Here is a 7345-nt window from a genome sequence, read left to right on the forward strand (position 1 = left end):
GGAATGAAACCTGGTTCTTCCAAGTTAGAGGCTGCCCTCCTAACCACTACACCAAACTGGCTGTCCAGGCCTCCCCCCCCCTCCTCCATGTGCCATGGTCGCAATCTCAGTCGGGCTCACAGAGACCTGAGAATTAAGTTCCCAGCAGTGAACTCCGGGTGCATGTCTGATCAAAGCTCCAGGTGGTGACCACAAGAGGTTTATAATGTACAAATCTGCCCTTTTAAGTGAGGCTGATCCAAGCCCTGCCTAAGCCAGCAAGAATTTTCTATTGAAGCATTACAGTAATGAAAGTCGAAAATAATCAACAGAAATAACAAAAAGCCAGAAACAGGGCTACTACTTGGGGGGGGGGGAACTTTTCTCTTTGTTTGGTGTAGTGGTTAAGTGTGCAGACTCTAATCTGGGAGAACCGGGTTTGATTCCCCACTCCTCCACTTGCACCTGCTGATGTGACCTTGGGTCAGTCGCAAGCTCTGGCACAGCTGTCCTTGAAAAAGAGCAGTTTGTGTCAGAGTTCTCTCAGCCTCACCCACCTCACAAGGTGTCTGTTGTGGGGAGGGGAAGGGAAAGGAGTTTGTAAGCCGCTCTGAGACTCCAAGTGAAGGGTGGGGTATAAATCCAATCTCTTCTTCTCTTCTTCTTCTTTCTAACCTTGGGTTTTTTTCTCAGTTACATTACGGTAAGGATGAGGAACAGCTCCTCTTGGCTCCACCCAAGCACATTTGCCATAGCTTGTGCAGACTGTATATGGGTGCCGGCTCTTTGTACCATCATTCACCATGATTCCAGGTTCCAAGGATGATCAGGAGGAGCTTCTTGCTCACTAATTTTGCTCTGTTCACAGGCAGGTGCAAAGCCAGGAGATGCCATATCACTCCCCCTCTACACATGTTCCCTCTTCCCAAGTGTCATTTTCATTTCACATTCAGGTAGGGTGTCTCTCCTAACAGGCAGGGACTCTGGTTTTGGTGCGCCATGTTTTTTATTGCAGCTCCAAGCACATACATCATACAGAAGTGATACCTCATTGATGCATTTCCTGGTGTCCACTTGCTTCTTCCACAAAGCACTTTCTTTCCACAGCAAAGAATCAATCCTGTCTTTCATCCACCTGGCTAGAGTAGCAGAGTCCAAGAGACATCACTGAGAGCCAGTTTGGTGCAGTGGTTTAAGTGCACGGACTCTAATCTGGGAGAACTGGGTTTGATTCCCCACTCTTCCACTTGCAGCTGCTGGATGACCTTGGGCAAGCCATAGTTCTTGAAAAAGCTGTTCTTGAAAAAGAGCAGTTCTGGAAAGAGCTGTCTCAACCCTGCCTACCTCACAGGGTGTCTGTTGTGGGGAGGGGAAGGGAAAGGAGTTTGTAAGCCGCTCTGAGACTCCAAGTGAAGGGCAGGGTATACAAATCCAATCTCTACTCTACTCTACTCTCTCTACCTTTGTGTCTGAAGGGAGCACTGATTATGAAAAAAGTGCTCCTACTGTAGGGGGATGGTTGGCTCAAAACCTCCTGGCATTTTATAATTTCCCACCCATGACAGCCATTTTGTTACTTGTCCTTCCATGGCAGCCATTTTGTGCTACCACTCACTACACATTCTGAAAATTCCACCAATGCACTGAGGCTGAACAAGGCTGGGGATTCCTGCCTTACAGGCTTCAGACATAATTGGAAGATTGCTAGGAGGCCACATCACAAGAGAGCCATGACCTCTATGCCCTGTTTGTTGACCCTCCACTGACTGACCACAGTGTGAAACAGGATGCTGGACTAGATGGACCAATGGTGTTATCCGGCAGGGGACCTCTTATGATGTGCGAAAGGATTGTTTGGGTATGAGGCTTTCTTATATTCTCCTGCTTGTATTCAAGAGCCACCTCTTTTCAGAGACATTCTCTTGACAGTCCTAAAGTTCAGGTTTAGTTTAATTTATTTCACTCGCAAACCATAAAAAGTTATCAATTATAAAAACAGAAACCAGGCAATCACAGTCATGCTAATGTCAGGCAAGAATTTGTTAAAAATCAGGAGTAAATTCACCCCACTCATGGATTCTGGGACTGTGCTCTTTCTTACTGGCTGGCTGCACTTCTTCATGCAAACTCTCCCCTGAACAAAATGTTATGCACACAGGTGTATTCATTAAAGATGCAAAGAGCGGCAACATCAATCAGTGCCGCCGTCTCCAAAGTCATTTATTACTATTATTATTTTAAAAACTCTAAACACAAATTAAATGAATATTTTAACTTGGCATCTAACTATTCTATTGCGCTAAAACTAAATAACCAAACTTGCTAGTGAGATTTCTCTCTGCTCCGAGAGTCACACAGCTTTACTGCTTGAGTATCCTCCAGAGGAAAGCATCTGGCATAAAATCTGTATCCATCAACAATCATCAGCTTTGCTTTACAACCCAACTATGCATTTTTTTCCCAGGTTATTAATTAGGAATCTTTAGCCCAGAACCTCCTTGTGTATAGGACACTGGTTATTGGTTTCTAACTTTGGCTTCTCCCCAATTTTTTATTTTCTACATGCATGGATTTTTCTGTAGTGCAAGAGAATGGAGCATTGGTACAGTTCAAAGGGCAGCTTTATCACCTAATATGCTATTCATGAGAATTGGGCCGAAGGTTTGCCCATTTAGTGCATATTAACCTGAGGTAAATTTGGAAGAGGGGGTCATATATAGCAGAAAGAAGATGACACACTTATAATGTAAAACTGAAGAAGCAAAGAAAATGTTTGTATTTGTTCCTTTCTTGGTCCATGAATCAAAAAGAAGAAAAGAAGGTTTTTATACCCTCTCACACACTTTTTCTCTACCCTAAGGAATCTCAAAGTGGCTTACAATCACTTTCCCTTCTCCCCACAACAGGCATTTTGTGAGCAATGTTCCCTCTAAGCTGTGGATTTTTGTGAGCAAAAATTCTACTTTGTGAGCTACTGGTATTAAAGTTGTGAGCGAGCGATTTGGCCACTGCATAAATTAGCTTGCTCTGGAGCCATCCTTCCTGAGCCAAGACAAAAATGTGTGAGCTGGAGGCTAAAAAACTGTGAGCTAGCTCACACTAACTCAGCTTAGAGGGAATACTGCTTGTGAGGCAGTTGGGCTGAGAGAGTTCTGTGAGAACTCTGACTGGCCGATGGTCACGCAAGCAGGCCTCATGTGGAGGAGTGGGGAATCAAACCCAGTTCTCCGGGTTACAGTCTTCCACTCTTAACCACTACTTCCACACTGGCTCTCACAGGTTGTACAATTGTTATAGGTAAGGGATGTCTCAGGTAGACTTGACAGAGTACCTGTGAACAGACTGGGACTTCAGGGCTGGGTAGTTTAACCCTTTCCATCACGCTGCTTTTGAATTTTCAGTTGTTCCCCTGCTGTTTGTATGCAGATGTTAAGTAAGGGGATTGTTATATTTCACACACCCCACACCATATCTCCCAATCCAAATCAGGGGTTATAGCTATTTACAGTTTCAAAAGTAAAGGGAGTCCTATGACCAGTTAAGCCCTTAAAGGAAGAAGGGGACAGCCAATTGGTGATGGAGTCGGAACAAGAGTTCAGTGCCAGCTCTACCAATAAATTTTCACTTGGAGTCCTCCAGATAGTGGACTCACATGCATTGATGGGTCATTTTGCTCCTTTTATCATACAGTGCATTTTCATTTCGACACACCATGCTCAATCAGCCTGAAGACGACAGACCACCACCCATGGTCATCACCCTTAAAGGCAGTCATCCCCCCCCCCCAAAAAAAGAGGATCAGTCTCTGTGCTTTGCACATCAGGCAATGACCACACTTGTGCACCGACACTGGGGAGAGAGAATCGCAAGGACCAGAAACCTTTTAAATACAGGCTGGATGAATATTTGTCAGAGATGCTTTAGGCTGGTCCTGCATTGGGCAGGAGGTTGGGCTAGATGGTCTGCATGGCCCCTTCCAACTCTGTGATTCTATGATGCCTGTCATATACTTGGCCTGCACAAGTAAGTTTTCTTCCAGTAGTGCTGCATTTAGAAGACGTCATCCCAGGACTGCTTTTTAATTAATTTCTTTATTAGGTTTTTTTAGTCACCATTCATCCAGGGGGGTCTTGCCGGGACTTACAGCACTTAAAACAACATGGTACTAGCCTAAACAACCCCAGCAGCTGCTTGAGGTGCCAAAATGATGCAAGGACGCCCCCGCAACCAGCAGCAGTTCAGGAGGGGACAGCAAGCAGCGCTCACACCCCTCAGTGTCTCCTGAATCTGCACTGCCTCTGGCTGAGTCCAAGGTGGTCCAGCCTTTCTCCCAGTGGTGGGAATGAGTGGGAACGGGGGGGGGGGTTGTAGAAAAAGCCTAGCAGGAACTCATTAGCATAATAGGTCACACCCAACAGCATGTTAGGCCACACCCCTGACAGCATAGCTCATTAGCATATTAGGCCACACCCCATGCCTTCCCTTGGCTTACCCGGGCGCCCTGCAGCTGCAGGGATCCCGGGCAAGCCGGCCCTTGGACAGTCCATGGTAGGCATGGGGAGGCCTTTAAATGCCTCCCCGCTCCTTCTAGGGCTTTCCCCGGCTCGCCTGGGGGGGGTCGCTCTCCAGGCCTTCCCTCTGTAGCCAGGCACGCAGAGGTTTTGGCTGTAGTGGGTGTGGCCAACTGAAGCCAGCCGGAACTCCGTTCCTGTGCGTTCCTGCCCAAAAATAGCCCTGAGTGGGAAGAAGAAGCATGGGTGTGGCTTGCCTCCCTCGCCATCTCCTAGGTCCATGTTTCTGAGAGACAGTTTGGTATATTGGTTAAGAGCGGCAGACTCTAATCTGGAGAATCGGGTTTAATTCCCCACTCTTCCACATAAGCCAGCCGGGTGACCTTGGGTCAGTCACAGTTCTCTCACAGCTGTTCTCTCGAGAGCAGTTCTCTCAGAGCTCTCTCAGCCCCACCTACCTCACAGGGTGTCTGTTGTGGGGAGAGGAGGGAAGGAGATAGATTGTAACCCGTCTGAGACTCCAAGTGAAGGGTGGGGTATAAATCCAACTCTCCTGATCCTGCTGCCAGGTGAGTCTGGGGCAAGCCCCTGAGGTGCTGGCAGCACCTGTTGGGTTTGTCCCAACCACCACCAGTGACGTGAGGGCATAAGCCACACCTATTGTTGCCTTTTGGTCTTATTCTTGCCATTGAGCTGGAGGCTGCTCACCTGGAATTTTCTCCTAGCCTTGCTTCACACCTGAACCACCTCCTATCCAGGGGCATTACACTCCAGTTCTGCCCCATTTACTCCCACATCTTCCTCTTGGTGCATATTCGTTCCTCTGAGAAGAAAACAGAAATCACAGAAGGGAGCAGTTGTGCCGAAATGACATCACTTGCATGTCTAAGTAATGCACCTCTGGATTATATATACCAGGCAGAAGCTTCTAGCCTTTTAGTATGCATTTGCTTCCTTTGTTTAATTCACTCTGCTTCCAGTGTCCAGGTTTTCAAACAATGTGCAGGGCTTGGCAAACCATAGGTATCAGAGGGGAGTGGAAAGAGGTGGAGATTATGGTTAGAAAGCTTGAAACCTCAGGAGGATAGAGATTAGTAGTTGTGAAAAGAGGAAGGAGCTGGCCACTGAGACTAACCCATGCCCAACAATTAAGTTTCTGGGACTCCGAGGCATTGTTTCATAGGTTTTCACAAGGACTGAGAACTAGTTTTTCAGCTGTTTAAACAACAGTTGAGGTTCCCAGAGTGACACGTCCTTTACCTGGCATGACCATGACGTACTTTTGCAGCTGATGAACACCACACGTCCTTTACCTGGCATGACCATGACATACTTTTGCAGCCAGATCTTGCCTTCCATCTCTGGCTCTGTCCAGTACAAAGATCTGAATATTTGAAGTAAATGGCCTGAACTTAGCAGAACAAATACATCATCAGAATCTACCCTCCACAACCACTGCCAGCAATGTTTACATTTATTTCGTTGAAGACTAGAGATCCAGAGGTCAGTGACATGAGCCACACTTCTCCATATGCCTCCTCTCTAGGAAAAAACGAGTTCTCGTTCATTTGAGTCTGCCATGTCTCACCCACCAAGTTGTTTATGTGTTTTATTGGCTGAGTTCTGTTCTTAATGGTTGGAAGTAGGAAATTGCCTGATAGTTGATAGACGAACAAAGCCATGCAGGCTGGAGGGACCAAAGGAACAGAGAATGGTGGTGTATCCAGAGCCCATCTCCACTTCATTTGCCTTCTTGCTTTTTTTCAGAGTCAGTGCCAATGGCAGTCATCATAGGCGTGGCCGTCGGAGCTGGCGTGGCCTTCTTGGTCCTGATGGCCACCATCGTGGCCTTCTGCTGTGCTCGTTCCCAGAGAAGTAAGTTTCCTTTCTTTTTGATTTTGTCGTCTCTTACTGGTCATGTCTGGCAGGATACATGGAAGACCTTCCACTTAATATATTATGGGGGAACACAGGTTGGGCTTCCTTGATTCCTGTGTATGCAATGCCTTATTGGGATCGTAACTGTGGCAAAAGGGGTTCAGTTTTCCCCCCTAAAATGGTCCCAAAGGGGTGCTTTTTTGTCTGTTGGGAAAACTCATGAATGATCGCAGGAACACATGAGACTGCCCTACACTGAAGCCAACCCTTGGTTCATCACAGTCAGTATTATCTACCCAGACTGGCAGCAGCGCTCCAGGGTAACTCAGCTGGAGGTCTATCCCATCACCTACAATCTAAACGTTAACTGGAGAAACCAGGGGTTGAACCTGGGACCTTCTGCGTGCCGAGCAGATGCTCTACCACTGAGCTACAGCCCCTCCCCAGCCCCACACCACATATACATGGGTTTCACCAACAGACCAAATAACATATGCCCAGAACCATAAACGATCAGAAAAGTGATGCAGGGGTGAAGGCTGAAGGCCCATCTCCATGCATACCACAGTCACAATCCAAATAGGGTGTCATGCACCGAGGAATGAAGCACAATGCACATGTGACTGTCATGCCAGATAGGGACCCTGGAACCAACCTGATTTCTCTCTAGTATGTGAACCCGTGGTAACCACACAAAAAAACCCTGACATTACCTGTAGTTGGCTCCTTTTCGTGATGTCTCCAAAATCCATTCAGTTCTCTGATTATAGATAGCTTTATAAGGGGCTTAGGCTGAGTCATGGAGGAGAGGTCCATCACTGTCTACTCACCATGCTGATTGAAGGGAGTCTCCATCTACAGAGGCAGTAAACCTCCAAAAAACCTCTGCCAGAGCTAGGAGGGAGCAGGAGAGGAGGGCCTCAGCCTCTGTGCCCTGTTGTCAGCCCTCAAGTCACTGGTCGGCCTCTGTGTGAAAC

This window comes from Gekko japonicus, unplaced genomic scaffold (genome assembly GCF_001447785.1).
Source record: "Gekko japonicus isolate JY-2015 unplaced genomic scaffold, Gekko_japonicus_V1.1 scaffold1263, whole genome shotgun sequence".
Classification (NCBI taxonomy): Eukaryota; Metazoa; Chordata; class Lepidosauria; order Squamata; family Gekkonidae; genus Gekko; species Gekko japonicus.